This window comes from Uranotaenia lowii, chromosome 1 (genome assembly GCF_029784155.1).
Source record: "Uranotaenia lowii strain MFRU-FL chromosome 1, ASM2978415v1, whole genome shotgun sequence".
Taxonomy (NCBI): domain Eukaryota; kingdom Metazoa; phylum Arthropoda; class Insecta; order Diptera; family Culicidae; genus Uranotaenia; species Uranotaenia lowii.
This window is the reverse complement of record NC_073691.1, coordinates 188,345,647-188,363,448: the sequence shown is the minus strand read 5'-3', so window position 1 is coordinate 188,363,448 and position 17,802 is coordinate 188,345,647. Positions and strand designations below refer to the sequence as shown.

Sequence of the window (17,802 nt, the reverse complement as noted above, 5' to 3'; positions counted from 1 at the left end):
TCCACTCGCACTTCAAAATACAAATCTGAGTGTGTTACAATGAGCGACCTACGCATTTCGTCTTATCAAATACAATTCCACTAAAAAACATCGCAATGTGTTTGAACATCGGCTGCATTTATGGTTGTATAAATTAAGGCGATTTTCACACCGTTTCATCATCTAAAAATGATGGAATATACATAAAAGTTTCCAACATACCATGTTCATAATATCACGATGAGTTCTGCAACTGATTGTCGAGGAATTCACAGTGCCGTCTACCGTACTTCTTGACGCCAGTTTAACGTGAGATATGAATATTAATTATGCCATTGTTGATTTAGCTAAATGACAAATGATACTTTTTTCGTAATTGAATCGTTTTTTTTAATAATGAAGGAAGGCTAAATAATGAAATATATGTGGATACAAATAAAGTCGTACTTATCAAAACTGCGAATATTAATCACATTAAAATCCATTTGAGTATATGGACATATCGAGGTCAATGTGCATTAGATTGAAATATAAATTTTCGGTCATTTTAGACTCCCCCCTCCCCACGTAATACATATAAAAAAAACTCAAACGTAACAAGTTGTTTTACCACCTCCAAACCCTCCCCCTCTCTTTCCTAAACGCGATTCGTAATGTTTGAATGGTTTCATATGAATTTACACTCTTGTCATTTTATTTTATTTAGAGCTGTTATAACGCGGATCAATTTGAGATAACCTTTCTCTCTCTATTCCATCCAACTAAACGCCTTAATGTATACCAATTATAAATATTAAATGTTTGTATAAAGAGCATAATCTAAAACCATATGCTTTCCATTTTCTTTAATCCGTTATTCTACCCTTACACTCATGTTTGTGTTAAATTAGAAACACGTAATCAATTAAACGTAGATTTTAATGTTAGAAATATAATTCAATTTTCTCTTAAAATAAAAAGCAAGCAAAGCATGATAGCATAATTCGATATTTCCCTCAGGAAGCTATAATATTCCGGAAAAAATCAATATTAAAAGCGCCTTTGAATATGCAACTACAAATGAAGCCGAACACTCAGAAAAATACTATTATGTATGCCATAAGATTCTCTTATGAAGTGGCGCCATAAGAAAAATTAATGAAATTCATAAGATTGTCTTATGACGCGAATGAATTATGAGAATGAACGCCTACTTCAATGAGAGGTTGTTGCTTTTCACAAGAGATTCTTATGGAAAAAGTAAATCATTTTCTAATTAAAAATTCACGATATTTCATGCTGAAAACATTCACTTTATTGTTTGCCAAATTTGTTTAAAATTGAATCATTCATGGTCACCATCAGCAGCGCATCAACAGACAGCTCCATCAATTCTTTTTTTGCCGCACCGTAATCTTCGACCTTTCGTTTTTTGCCGATCAGCTTGCTGAAAAGTAAACAAACAATGTATTCTAGTTTACTGATATATTAAACGTTCACACCAAAAATATCAAATCGAACTTACCATTCCGGAGATAACAATAAGTTAGTGGTGTTATAGAGTACCATTCTCTGGCCATATCGTCAAAACGAAGAAGAAGAAGAAGAAGAAGAAGAAGAGATAACAATAACATTTAATATTGAAGGGAAACTATAATAACTTTGAACTGGCGATTGCTTCGTACTGTTAGATGATGTAAAAAACAGATGCTATGAATGAATGTGTTCATTATTTTTTCGCAAAGCCGTTTCTTCTATTTTTCATAAGAACATCTTATGAAAATTGAAAGAATTTCATAAGACTCTTATGAAACATTATTTTACACTCTAAAAAGCGGTTCATAAGATGCATCTTATGAAAATTATAATAAGAATTTGCCTGAGTGAATATTCATGTACACTTCAGTGTTTAAATATCGCCTGCACTTATGCAATTTCAACAGAGAATATTCATATACTGTATTTGTTTTCTCCACTCGTGGAGTGTTCCACCGTACCCGATAAAAACAAACACAAATCCTCGCCAGTGTATTGCTACCTCGCTCACTCACACGCTCTCTCGCAACACTGGCAAAATTATCGGTGGGCCACCGTCCGTCAGCAGAACTCCGACAGGTCAAAACCAGTGCAACACCGTCCGAATAAACAAACAGTTTGACAGCACCTAGTGGTGCACCAGTGCAACACTAGTGCAACACTCGGCATAAACAAATACGGTAATAGTATTTTCATTTTTATGGCATGATTCATATGGGGTTGCATCAGCCAGGAAGATATGAATTCAAATAGGTAAAAAAAAACCTCGTAACAAATTAAACTTCCGGAAACAAAAGCTGGACATCAAAGATATTTTGGCATAGTTGGATAAGAATAAGACCAATACACATGAAATTACATAATGATAATACCTAATTTAAATTCAGGAGACTGGTTAAAAATCTATCGAAGGTTTCTTATTAAAATAGAATCTTATATCAATAAGCGCCAGCGTACAAGCAAGGACTAAATTTATTTTATTCCAAGATGTTTAAATTTTCTCAACAAGGGCGTTTTGAATTTAGATTCTTTTTCGATATTGATTCAAGTAGAAGGCGAAAGCGCCAAAATTGAGGTTTTCGAAAGTACTATTTTAATCAGCTAAATACACGATTTACTTAGATTTGGCGCATTCGCCCTTTTCAAAAATCAATATCGTTTTTTTTACTTTGTCTAAAATTGAATAGATTTAAAGTAAAATCTTCAGCACAGTTATATCTGTTCAAAATATCTCTTATCATTAAGCCCTACATCAGAAGGCCTTATACAACAAGTTGAAGGCGACAGTCTCGAGTTAAACAAAAACAAAGTTGCAGATATCAATATAGCGTAAAGCGGACTAAAATATAATGTTTCATTAATTTCATCAGATAGTTTTAAACATTTAGTTCAAAAAACGACCAATTTTAACCGATTTGGTACTCGATTTTTTACATTTTGCAAAAATCGATACCGCATTTCTTTTTGAGTTCCTCAATTTTTTTTAATATTCATATGTTTCAAAAAAACGGAGTACATATAAAAGTGAAAAGTTGCTTACCTGTAGTACAAATGCATATGTACATATTACGTATCTGCATTCGAATGTCGCTCAGCAAGGTAGTGCGACTTCCGGGAAAGGGCACGGGTATTTGGATCTCTCGAGTTTACATCCAGCGAAATTTGGTTTCGTTCAAACTCTATACGATGTTTTCCTGATGAAATAGCAGTTCCTTTGAAATTGTCTGCTAGATATTACGTAGGTTGGAGACACGGAAGAGGCCTTCACTTTTTCCAGCAGCTCAGGATTCCTTAAGTTATACAGCGAAACTTAGATCCAAAGGACTTCCGATGGCTTGGCACAGGAATCAACCGATGTAATGTAAACAGCAGCGGAAGCGGTTTAGTTTCCCAGAAGGTTTTTGCAGTTTATGGACCAAAAACTTACGCGAGCTTAAAAAACGCAAACTGACTTTATTATTGTTTTGTTTGATTCTTTTCTACACGCTCATATATTTTCAGGCACTGATGGCTTATTTTATAATTCAATCATAAAATGAGTGAACAATTCTCATCGTTTGGATTTTGAAATTATAATGGACATCAAAATGGTGCCTTGATAAACGGATAATGCATGATAACCTACTTTAAAAAAAAATATACATAATTGAGTATGAGAGCTCTCCAACCGCTGTAAAGGTTACAGTTTTGGGGATAAATTATAAATTGAAAAAACCACGGAATAATTTTAAGAAGAAAAAGCAAAGCTTTCATCCAGTACGAGTGAGGTGCGAGTTTGGATGTTCGAAAAAACTAATTCATTACAATAATAATAAAAAAAAACATTTAAAAAAAATAAACTGGAACAAACTTAATGAACTCTTACATGCAACAGAATAGTATTTTATCAACATCATCTGATGTTCGATCAAAAAATCGAGTTAATTAAAAATCGAGTGAAAATTCGAATAATTTATCGAATTTTCAATAGAATACGTACAATTGTTTCTGAAAAATCGAGAGGGAGACGGTACCATCGTAACATACAACACTTTTCAATTTTCAACTTCAATGGCTTCTAAAATACTCATGTCCACAGATAATCATACCCTTCATGCATCAAAAGTTTTAAGGTTAGTGGGCGTAGTCAGGAACATTATTGGTTTCTTCATCTCTTCTAAATTATAAAAACTTATTCGCAATATGATCTAGGGACATCATGAGGATATCATAAAAAATGTATGTATGACCCCTCGTGATGGCTTGTTTTCATATTAAGGAACAATCAACACCAAATCAAGTCAAGTTGATTTTGGCTAAGGGGCCGTTCACATACCACGTGGACAACTTAGGGGGGGGGGGGGTATGAAAATGTCCACGCTTGTCCATGGAGAGGGGGGTAGGGGTTTGAGTCATGTCCACGTGGACATACTTACTTTCAAAATATTTTCTTAAGTTTAATAAATATTAAGATGTTTAAATCAAAATCTTTAAATGGCATACCAGTTAAGTTTTAAAAAAAGTAGCTACCTGAAAGCATGTGATAAATATGATTATTAATAAATATAAATTTTTTATTTTTTTATATAAGAAAATTCATATTCGGTTTTACAAAATCAGCCATTTCTATAACAAATAGGCAAAAAGTGGTGTTCTCTAGCTGTCAAATTATAGGTACTTAAAATAAAAACTTTTTCCAATCTGTCCACGTGGACATCCGGGGAGGGGGGTAGGGGTCCACGTGAGGTCCACGGAGGGGAGGGGAGGGGGTTAAAAATCTCATTTTTCTGTCCACGTGGTACCTGAACGGCCCCTAAATTGGATGTTTGTTTTCAAAACGATTTAAGTTTCAACTTTTTTACAAGACCTTTTTTATAACAAAAATGTAACGCCAAATCATGGTATTACCTATTATATTTTCACTTTTCTACTCAATGAAAATTAGTGAAACCTTTATGATGCCTTGTTTAGCAAACCTTTCAAAACGAGTTGGATGCCACTTTTTGATGTTCAATAAAACCAAAATTTGGCATCGTTGTGCTTTCACAACTTCAAGAAAGCGGACTAGACGAAGTTTAAAAAAACGTTCTTTTTACTTGTAACCTAAATGGTTATATTGATTTTAATAGTGTATTTCTTATCGATTCGATGATACCTTTTGCTATGATAGAGAAATCAACACAAAGTAATTCGCGCACTATACTAAGTTCGTGGTATGTTTTCAGTTAAGTTTAAATTTCAATACCTGAAAAATTAATTTTCTGTTTTCAAAATAATTATACCTCAATGATGTCTAACTTTGCAATCACTGAAAAAAAACTCAAAATGTGTTCAGTTCGATTTTTTTTGAACAACTAAATAAATCGGATTTTTTCATCACACAAAATTGAATACCAAATTATGCTATCATTTTGATCTCATTTTTCTGCTCTATCATAACAAATGAAACCTTAATGATACCTCGTTTTGTTATCCTTGAAAAAAACTAAACCAAATACTGGTTTCATTTTGGTCTCAATGCATTATTTAGGTATTGGTTTGGCATCATATTTCGACATATTGATTCTTCGATGAAACCTAGTTATGCCATCGGGAAAATTGCGATACTAAATTATGCTATCGTTTTGGCATTGATAGCTCATTTTGGTTACTGTTTGCTATCGATTTGGGCATCAAAGTCTGCTCGGGTGTAGAAAGCATTAAGTGTAATATATTAACGATTTTCAAAGAAAAGTTTATCGAATTGCGAAAATTTTCGCACCATCAGCTAATGTGGATTTTATTTTTGGTGTTAAGAGGAATCATTACCATATAAAACTAGCGTGGAACTCGATGGAACTCGAAGCAATTTTAAGATAGAAAATCAAGTATTTTGTTCTCAAATATCACTTTTTTTATACACTTTATTAGTTTTTTAGTTTCTTTGATGTAATTAACTTGCAGAATTTGAGAATAAGAAATAATTTGATGATTTACCCGGTTTTCCGTTTCAAATTTATCAATAAAATCTGTACATTATTATATAAATGATATCTGTACCAACACGTGAAAGTGATTCAACTCCAAAAGTAAAGTAGCTTTCAGCTTTCAGTGGCAGGCCAATTTTTGCTCTATTTAACGAAAAAAAAACACTTTAGAGATAATAAGTTTTCGTTGGATTACAAATTCAATTTGATTAAAGGATCTATGACCATTTTGATAAATTTGTTACGGAAAACCGGTTAAATCATCTAATTATTTCTAATTCTCAAATTCTGCGATTTATTTGCATCAAAGAAATTAAGAAACTAATAAAGTGTCTAAAAACGTGATATTTGTGAACCAAATACTAGATTTTCAATCTTAAAATTGCTTCGAGTTCCACCGAGTTCCACGTTAGTTTTATATGGTAATGATTCCTCTTAACACCAAAAATAAATTCCACGTTAGCTGATTGTGCGAAAATTTGCGCAATTCGATAAACTTTTCTTTGAAAATCGTTAATATATTACACTTAATGCTTTCTACAGCGCTTCAGCAAGTTCAAAACACATCATAATGTACTAAACAATTGTAGATCTTAACTTTTTTCAACTTTGTTTCGAAGACTGAAAATTGTTTTGTCTTACCTACAACGTTTCAGATTTAAAAAACTGTTTTTTCAAGGTTTTTTTTTTAATTTCATTGTAACTCCTTAGAATGAAATTGTAGAACTTTGTCTTGTTCAGCAAAGTTATGTATTTTGTTAAGATAAACAACTTTGTTGAAAAAATCAAAGCTCTAAAATGCTTAACAAAAAAGTTAGTTTTTTTATCTTGCTATTGGTGAACCCCTCAACTCTATATTTTATTTCAAAGTATGCGCCTTGTAAAACTATGGAATGTTGTCGAAGACAGTGTGCATTGAAAACACGCATGTTTTCTGTTAACCGAAATACCTTACAAATTCGAAGGTTTTGTCTGAAATAAATGGATTGTTTGAGTTGTTTATTGTATTGGAAAAAGATTTAAAATATAAATTTTTTTCATAGATTTATTCAAGTGTCGTATTCCATTTATGAAAATGCACTTCTGAAATGTTTGCTCTCATGTGAGAACTGTTTGTACTTTTTTCGTTATTTTTTGTGAAAAAAAGTTGTTTCGTCGGCGAAGTTCATAAACCAAATATTTCTTGTATATACATTATCAACGAATCAATATAATAAACCAACCTTTAAATGGAATTCTACCATCCAAATTTTCGAAAAAAATCGAATGAAAGTAAAATGTTCACAAAAAAGTACACAAAATCGAACTGAGACAATTGTGATGATGCAAACCATTTTCATCCCTTCTCTAGAACGCGATACAAAGAATCGAAACTTCAACCAAACACAATCCAATTAGATTCGAATAATAAACACAGAGAATGAACAACAGCGCGAAGAAACAAAACAAAAAAAGGATTATTCCATCCGATCCCAGTTGCACCCACACACTCCGTTTACCTTACCTCGATTCGAGAAGAACAACGATAGTTGTTCGAGAAACAACAGCATCCGTTTCATCGGGCTCGTGGAAAGACCGGAACCGGAAGGCGAAAGGCGCGGCTCGGCTCAGCTCGGCTGCGCTCTGGCAGACAGACCTGCCTTTGCAAGAAGCCTTTGATCTTGGGGATTTGGGTTTATTGGCAAATGCCACTTTTTATTATTAGTGAGTGATTCCGTTAATCTCTTGTTCGATTTGGCTACTGAGGGTGTGTGTATGTGTTTGAGTTTGGGTGTATGTGTGCCTGCTGTGTGTTTGCGTTTTGAGGAGCTGATACTTCAAATAAAAGCTTGGAACCTGTTGTTGGGAAACTAAACTGGACCGGAAGATTTCTATCTCGTTCGCTTCATTTGGAAATCGAAAAATTACCAGAGGAGAAATTGTAGGATTTTGAGGGATTTGCACTGGTCGGATAATTCAATGAGCTTTCTTTCTACGAGCTTACTAGCTAGAGCAACAGGGGAAAATTGGTTTTTAACATTCGCTGTATGATTTAGGGCATTGTTTGTACACATGTTGGAAGGAAAAACAATTTAATTAATTTTTCTTTGATTTGTGCACATTTTCATAACACATTCCTTAACCTGGCACCCTTAGGTCCCTAGAGCTGGCCGGCACATTTTTCTTCCATGCTTAGCTGCTTTTAACCAAACCAGGAAGCACACCGGATTCAGCCGGGCCATAAATATGGGATTTGCTGTGTTCCACTCGAACTGGTGTCACACATTGATTCACGGATTCTGTGCTTCCGGAATCCAACTGTGGAATCGAGATAACAGAGTAGTGGCTAGGGTGTCTCTGAATTATTCAAAGTTAGACTGTCGGTTTTTTTTGTGATTTATTTAAAATGGCAATCGCCCAGCTTTATCATTATTTTTCTATTAAAAATTGAAATTAAAATTTAATCACAGTTAAATATAAATTCAGATCATATTTCTGATAGTAGAAACCCTGTGAGTCTGTGAGCATTAATTTCTCTCCCGAATGCAAACCCGCACAACTGCTGCAGGCCTTAATTAGCAGAATAAGCTTGGGCACCGATAGTTTGCAAACAGCAGCGGCAAAGCACAATCGAAGGAAGGTCCTGTAGGGTACACAAACATACAGCCATAAAATGCAGGTGCACACATACCGAATTAACAGCACACACTCACTCAAACAGTTGTTGTTCATAGGAAAAACCTGGTTAGAGGATGTATGGAAGGGGTGGTAAAACATTTTCCGTAATCGGAGACCCCGAGAGGCTGGAACCTTTCCTATCGCTTCCGGGTAATTGAGGGCCTATAGCCAATGTAGCAACGCTCTAACTATTTAACGTGACTTGGTGGTGCGCCCTTCAAGAGAGTGCCAACTGTGCCCTTCCTTCTAGGTTCTTGTGTATTTAGCTCGATGAGAATATTATAGAAAACAAGTGCTAATGGAATCCGATGGCATTGGACTGTTATCGATACCTAAATAGTTCGTTTAGCAGACCACGGTTAAACACACGGAAGGGAAAACGGATTCCGGAAGTGTGTTGCTCGTTTCCGGGTTTTCTTGCCACTACTAGGACCAAGTGCATTATTATAGGTAAAATGAAACAGGCATAGCGAAATCGAGTTGTCGTCTGCAGATAAAATGTTTAACAGTTGCTATTTAACTTTCAAGGATAGGTTGACTTATGTTGGTTTAGTTGGTTTAGTAGCGAAATATGCGCCTATCGAATTAAATGCGCCTACAGCCGTTTGACGATGTGACTGACAAAACAACAAATCTAATCAATACATTTTGAAGGTATCATGCTTTGAACATAAAGTAAGGTCGAAAGAATTTTTCTCGCTCTCATCCGGGCCAGACAAATCCGGGCACAAAAAACTTGGCAAACTCCGGGCGTTTTCATAACTTTCAACCCGGAATTCGGGCAGGTTTGATCAAAACGCAGCAATTATTTACCAAAAATAAAAAAAACTCGAAATATCAGCGGAGTTTAAGGGTACAAACACAGTGAGCGCGAAGCGAACTCATTTTTTTTTCATCAGCAGGTTTTAAATCGTATTTTAAAAACTTCAAAAAATTAATTCCAGAAAAAAACATAAGAAATCTTGCAATTTCCATGACCGCAGGGGTTATGAAGAGGAATGACTGAAATGACTGAAAATCGCATAAAAAAAAATTTACAAAACTATGACAAAAATATGTATTAAGAAAAAATATGGCAAAAATATGACAATATTATAACAACAAAATTACAAAACTCTGACAAAACAATTAGATCAATATGACACATTTTATTAAAATATGAAAAAAAATTGGCAATGTAGCAAAAATTTAAACAATTTGACAACAAAACGACAAAGGCATGACCAAAATAAAAATACAACAGATGGCAATAGCATGGCAATGGCAATGGCAATAAAAAGAAATCTGGAAAATCAATAAAAAAAATTGACAAAATATTGACAAACAAATTACAAAACTGACAAAACTCGAAAACATACTTTGAAAAAGATTTAACAGCATTTTGGAAAATAAGACAAATGTGATAAAAATATGACAACTGTAATACCGTCAAACGGGGCATCGTGTAACAGTGGGATTAGATGCGATATGAACAATAACAACATAACTGATATAATTTTTAATTTAATATAATCTAATCAAGTTATCTTTTGACAGAACAACAAAGTGATAATGACATAATTTCTTACTTTTTAAGCTAGTTTTTTTTTAGTTTTTGATTTTCATATAAAATTTAATAAATCGAGCAATAAATGTACATATTTGAACATTTCCGATGGCGTTAAAAACTTTTGCTTTGGATTGGCTCAATATCACCTACAAACTTTTTACTGGTTTCATCATCCTAACCAGTGGTCGGCAACCTTTTGACTCAGAAGAGCCATAATTTTCAAATTTTATAAATTTTAGAGTTTGAAAGAGCCTCATTAAAGATTTATTGTTTTTGTTTTAAATTGAAAAAAAAAAAGTATATGAATGGTCAATGAACATACGTTTTACGAAATCATCTTTTAAACCAGTTGAGTTTTATTCTAACTTTTGAACATTTCTTTTAAATTTGTTTCTTATTACAATTGAAGTACCGTAATCCGGGGTAATATTGATCACTTTTTTCAACATATATCGATTACTTTTTCTTTTAAGGAGAATACTACTTAAAATTTGATTTAAAAATCGTCTCTTTTCAGAATTTGATGCTTTGGGGTGGCATAGATCAGTCTCTATTCTGACGATTTTAACGAGTTTTCTTGATCATAAAAGATACAAAACACCTTCATAATATTTACATAAGCTAGGTTATCAATCTAACCTTGATTTTGAACGTTTTATTTTAAAAATATTTATAATCGAAAAAAGCCTACATTAAGGGGCAAAAGTTATAATAATTTCTAAATAGTTTGAGCTTCAAAATACAAATGACATTATTCCTTCACACATTTCCTTAGGACCTCCCACTATTTCCATTTTCATTTTTTCTTCAAAGTTAATGATTTGATAAGGTTCCTATGTAGACCCGTGCGAAGGGGGGGTTTCGAAATTCAAATTTAGCTAAAAATGATAACAATTCCAAAAACACACAATAAATAAGGAAATTGATTTCTAAACCATTCTCGTACTTATTATTATTACACAAACTCAAAAAAGTGAATTTTACTGATAAAATAAATTAAAGTTTTCAAAACAACTCAAAATGACTGTTTCAAATCAATGCTATTTCCGGTAAGTCATTGATAAATTATTCAAAATGATGTTCCTAATCCTGAACTAGAAATTAGCTTGAAGATAAATTCTCAGCAGTCTAGTTTTCAAACTTAAAATCAAAGCTTCGGACATAAATGAATTCTTATGAATTAATATTAAATAGAATACATAAAATATATTATCAAATTTAAAAAAAAAACTGAACTCACAAATAAATGTCAGATCAGGTTAAAAATTGACCATGATTAAAAATTGTTAGAAAAATGATAATGATTGTTAATATTTCATCTAATTTTACATTCCTTTTCTTAGTTTTCAATTGAAGAATTGATTAAAAAATGTAATATTTTGAATTTAAAAAAATCATGTTTTAAAATGTGAATTTTAGATTAGGAAAAAAGTTTACTTTGAAGTTAGAAGAATTTATTCAATAGTTTATAATTGAATTTTATTTGATAATAAGAAGAAAATATTTAATTATATTTCAAGAGTTCAAGTGATAAAAGTCACAGATAAAACCTTTTTCTATATTTAAACTCTTTCAGTTATTAAAATAAAAGGCTTAAAAAGTTAGGAAGTTAAAACTAATAACTTTATGTATTAATGTACATCATGTTCAATTACACTGGCAAATAACAGATTGGTGAGTGACCAATGAGAAACTAAAATAAAAAGCAAAAATATTTCAAGTTTTGTTGTAAAAATCTAAAGCACAAAGATAATAAATATTAAGTTAACATTGCACATTAAAATTTGACTTTCAAGTTGCTCCTTTGAATCATTTTTCGAACTTTCTGAAGATAAATTAAAAATCATGATCGATTAAAATACATGATTTTATACGATGAAAACAAATAAACCGTTTTTAAATTTTCAATCGAAGGTTTTAAAGTTAAAAATTTCAAGCACTGAATATTTGTCGCTTTCAAATTTTAAAATTAGATAAATTTATTTGAAAATTAAAACCAAATACGAAGATTAAAAAGATAAGTTTTTTTTTTACATTTTTGAAGGATATTTTTTAATAAACGTGTCTAACCAGTTTAAAATCTTATTTATAGAATTTACAGAACAGCAAATTGGTGCCTAAGATTGAATTATTGATTTGGTATAATTAAGCGCCCTGAGCTTGAACAAATTTTGACTACCACCTTGCGTTTGGTGTTTAATAGCTTAATTATGTCTCAGTTTTAAGTGACATTAATCATTGATAACTGATGAAATCACAAATCTACGTTTAAAAAAAATAATTTTGATTTTGATTACTTTTCCTTTTTAATTCAATTAAGAAATAATATTTCACAGATGATAATGCATGATCTAAAAAAGTTAAATCCCACAGTTTTTTTTAATTTAAAAAGTATATTACCAAAAGTATTTCAGTAATTCAAAATTTTTAGTAATAAAGTATAGGATACTGGGTTTAAGATTTGGTTTTGCTAATTCTGATGACCATCGTGTGTCATATGATACATGGTTTACAACTTGTTGATGTAAAAATTTGTATTCGATGAATTAATTTTGAAGCTAAAATGGTTGGTCTCAAATTCTGAATCTGCTTGGTTACACTTCTTAATAAAAACTCATTCCAAAGACGAGGTAGAGTTTTTTTTATGTAAAGATTTGAGTTTTAAAACAAAAGATTGATTGAAATGCAAAAATTAATTTCAATTTGTGAACGGCATATATGTATGTAGTGTAATGAAATAGAATGTCTCAAGCCTAGAGTAAATTTAGACGGAGGCAAGAAAAAATTTCTGACTTTTTTGTTAACGCTTATTGAACACCTTTAAGACAAGTAATTTTCCTTTACTAGGTTGAAAATTTTACTTGGAAAAAATCTCCATGGGGGGGGGGGGGGGGGGGGTAGGTTAAACCCCTATCTGGAATCCTTTTTTTGTATCTGGAAAATAAAAAGATTTTGTTTTATGTCACATTTGATTCTTCTTTAATGTGTATCTAATTAAACGAAGAATGAAATTCAATACATTGTGGATTATTCATCAATGGGTGCTTAATAACGAGTGCTTAAAATATTAAAAAAAATAATGGGGGTTTGTAGCCTTCATTAAAAGTTTGTGACAAAAAATAAAGAAAGAGTACATTTCAACTGGAAAAATCATTTAAAGATTATGCTCATAAAGTTTCCAAACAAAAATTAATAAAAATAAATCAACGGTGACTAAATCCTAATCAAAAATGAAAAAAGTTCGTTACAGAAACTTAGTTGAAAATTTATGCACTTTTGGTAAAAACTGGCTACAGGCATCATACTTGAAATTTCAAAAACCCTGGCCTTTTTCGTCGATATACGGGAACCGGGACTGGACCGAGCATTTCCCATTTTTTTTTTTTGATAATCCGGACAAGCCCGGTCAAAACCGAGCAAACTAGAATGCTAATGAGGGATCTTTATTTAGATACATTAAAACTACCGTTTTCAGTTCAAATATATAGGATAGGGTTGAGATGGTTTTTCCAATATTTTTATGCTGTTGTTTATGTAAAGTTGTTAATTTTTTTTCGAAATGGTTGAATTTTTCAAATACGATTTTGGAAATTTAAACTGTTAAATTTTTATTGAGGGCAGAAAGTGATTACGAGTGCTTAAAATATAAAATTTGATGATGGTCACTTTGTTTGATAACAAAAAAGAGGCTATCTAAGAATTACTTTTTTGTAAATGATAAACTTTGATTTTCATGTACATAAGCTAAAGCTCAACGCGTTGTGGAAATAAGTAATTTGATTCTGATTTTTATTGTTTAAAAAACGCTTATCTATTGCTTGTTCGGTTGATGATAAATGAAATCTTGATCTCTATGCCGATATGAAGCATCATCAACAGTGAATAGCAAAAAATTGAAAAATTGAGCTTCAAAACATGCTATTTTGTCGTTGATCCTTTCCGCTGTTTCCTACGGCGGATGTAATTTTAAAATTGTCTTCTGGACCTATTAAAATCCGTGTGTCAGGTGACAAGGCTAAACTATCGGTTTAGCACGTTTTTTAAATATTTTATTCAACAATATATTTATTTAAGTGCAGTGAGCTGAGGAGCCGCAGCTTTACATCCAAAGAGCCGCATGCGACTCGCGAGCCGTAGGTTGCCGACCTATGTCCTATACCAACATTATCGAAGAAAAATATTAATCGGACAATCCCTTTTTTTTATATAAATATTTTTAAATTAAGTTACCTGTCGAGAGTGTTGAAATTTCATTCATTCAAAAATTTATTTTTATGATTTTAGCTGGTAGAATTTTTTTCAAGTATTTTTTTAGCCCTAAATATATGCACCATCCTTATGTTCAGAAAAAAATAGTTTTAAGAGAATCCAAAAATTACTGCAATTATTGTTTTAATGCGCAAAAGCCTTTATGGCATCACAAAAACTACAAATTTTAATAAGATTTTTCATTTAAAATCTATTATTGCAAGTTTCTCCTTTTTCTTAATATCGTGAAAATGGCATGTTTTTAGAAAATAAAAAGCTGATGAAGAATCCAATCATTTTTTGACTACGTCAATTTAATGTCCCATCAACCTTAAAACATTTGATGCATAAGGGGCTGAAGTTGAAGTTGAAAATTGTTGCATGTTACCCTAGTTGACGGTAACTAATAAAAAATGACAAATATGTCAAAATTTAACAATGAAATTACAGAAATCTCACAAAACATTGACAAAAATATTGCAAATTGGAATAAAAATATTACAAAGCTTTGAGAAAAATATGATAAAAATGTATTAAAACTATGAAGAAAAAAAAACAAAATTTTGAAAATAAAATGGACAAAGGTGTCTTATAGTTCTACCAGATTTTTGTTATTTTATTGTCAATTTTTGTCAGAATTTTGTCATTTTTTCATTTGTCTTTTTATTTTCATAGTTCCCTCATAGATTTTTTTTTCAATTAATTATCAAATTTATTTCATAGTTTTGTCTTTTTTTTAGTTCAATTGTAGTCGTTTTAACAGCCGAACCGGCAGTTGGGAAAAATGAGGAACATTCAGCATTCCACCGTCTCCAGAGTGTTGAAGCAGTTCCAGGAGCGGTTGATGTTGGGCCACGTAAAAGGAGCTGAAAGAAAACCGGGACCGGAGAACAAAAAGACGGAGGGAAAGGTGAAGCGGATGATTAAAGCAAATCCTAACGTCCCAAGCCGTTATTTTGCTAAAAAGATCGACATGTCACAAAGCTACGTCCACAATGCAAAGAACAGAGCTGGGCTACATACACACAAGGTACAGAACTTCCCAAACCACGATGAGCGTCATCAATCGACGGCTAGAACTCGGGCACGGAAGCTCTACGAGAAGATGCTGACAAAATATAGCTGCTGTGTGATGGACGTCGAAACGTATAGGGGAAAACTTCATATAACGCCCCATGTGGCTAATATGCGCCACCCTTGTTTTGAAGAATCTGAAACATTTTTAGCCTGCAAAACATTGCCAATTTGTTTTAAATGCCGTGATTGGTCATGGCAAGTATGAAATTTTCCTTAAAATGCCCCTGTGTCGTGAAAATTTCACAATTTAGATTTTTCTTCATTTCGATCTAAATTTTAAAACACTTTCAATAAGGTGTCACCTAGCACAGAAAAACGAATAAGACAATATTTTCTGACACATCGATAGAGGAGAATCTAAACTATGATTTAATGCTAAAAAATCATACTGAACTCGCTGAAGTATGCTTTTTATGGGTATGTTCTTTCACGGCCCATGCGCTCGATATAACGCGCCAATCGTAGTAGGCTGAAAATAGCATTAATTTTTCAAAAAGGCCAATTTTCATCTAAAATGAACAAAAAGTCTAAAACCATATTTTGAGCGTTAATTCAGCCAAAAAAATCTACATTTAATTTTTTTCAAATTTTGATTAGTCCATTTTGATTTTTTTTCTCAGTCAAAGGTCTGTAAGTATTGGTGTGTTTTCGGTCTTCGGCTGCTTTCGGGTGTGTTCGGCTGCTAGGCGCGTATTGAATACACAGCGGCGCGTATTTGCAACACAGTTTTGTTCTGTTGCTTTGGATAAGGTTTTTAAAAATTAAGTTTTAGAAGCAACTATAGCAATTTGAGTAATAAAAAATCATAGGCATTTGTAGAAAACAATTTTCTTCATCGTTTGCACCCATTTTGAACACAATTTGTACGTGGAATACATAGAAAATCAGCGATTCGCTTAGGTGGCGCATAATAGGACATGTTCCCCTATAGGGGAAAAGTTCATATAACGCCCCATGTGGCTAATATGCGCCACCCTTGTTTTGAAGAATCCGTAACATTTTAAGCCTGCAAAATATTGCCAATTTGTTTTAAATGCTATGATTGGTCATGGCAAGTATGAATTTTTCCTTAAAATGCCTCTGTGTCGTGAAAATTTCACAATTTAGGTTTTTCTTCATTTCGATCTAAATTTTAAAACACTTTCAATAAGGTGTCACCTAACACAGAAAAACGAATAAGACAATATTTTCTGACACATCGATAGAGGAAAATCTAAACTATGATTTGATTCTAAAAAATCATACTGAACTCGCTGAAGTATGCTTTTTATGAGTATGTTCTATCACGGCCCATGCGCTTGATATAACGCGCCAATCGTAGTAGGCTGAAAATAGCATTAATTTTTCAAAAAGGCCAATTTTCATTGAAAATGAACAAAAAGTCAAAAACCATATTTTAAGCGATAATTCAGCCAAAAAAATCTACATTTAATTTTTTTTAAATTTTGATTAGTCCATTTTGATTTTTTCTCAGTCAAAGTGTCTGTAAGTATTGGTGTGTTTTCGGTCTTCGGCTGCTTTCGGGTGTGTTCGGCTGCTAGGCGCGTATTGAATACACAGCGGCGCGTATTTGCAACGCAGTTTTGTTCTGTTGCTTTGGATAAGGTTTTTAAAAATCCAGTTTTAGAAGCAAATATAGCAATTTGAGTAATAAAAAATCAAAGGCATTTGTAGAAAACAATTTTTGTCATCGTTTGCACACATTTTGAACACAATTTGTACGTGGAATACATAGACAATCAGCGAATCGCTTAGGTGGCGCATAATAGGACATGTTCCCCTAAAAGCCGATTTTAAGCAAATTTCGGAGTTGAAGTCTTTCACCGACAAGAGCAAATTCGATGTGGACGACAAATTTAAGAAGAATGCCGAAGTTCGCCTCTAAATATCTTGTTTGGCAGGCCATCAGCTCTTGTGGACTGAGGAGTGAACCTCTCGTGGCAAAGGGCACAGTAAATGGCGATGTACAGCAGCACATCGAAGCTTCGCTATTTTGGCCAGATTTTGCACCATGCCACTATTCTAAAAGTGTCCTGGAGTGGTATGAGTCCAATTCTGTCCATTTTGTTCCAAAGGACATGAACCCACCAAAATGTCCGGAGCAGCGCCCGATGGAACAATATTGGATAATAATGATTTGGGAACTTCGGAAGAGCAAGAAGACAGTCAAAGACGAGAAGGACATGTTAAGAAAATGGAAACAAAAAACTGGGAAACTGGTACCGGATGACACTGTAAAAACTTTGATTGAAGGCATAAAGCGAAAATGCGTTCAATTTTACACTCAAGGCTCTATCAATTAACTTTTTTTCTGATTTTGATGAAAACATA

At 32.7% G+C, this 17,802-nt stretch overlaps 1 protein-coding gene across 5 annotated transcripts in view; it reads right to left on the bottom strand.

The window, feature by feature from the left end:
* LOC129740513 (serine-rich adhesin for platelets) overlaps nucleotides 1-17,802 on the bottom strand; it is a 420,359-nt gene that overhangs the window by 113,476 nt on the left and 289,081 nt on the right. The gene's annotated exons all lie outside the window — the stretch shown is intronic.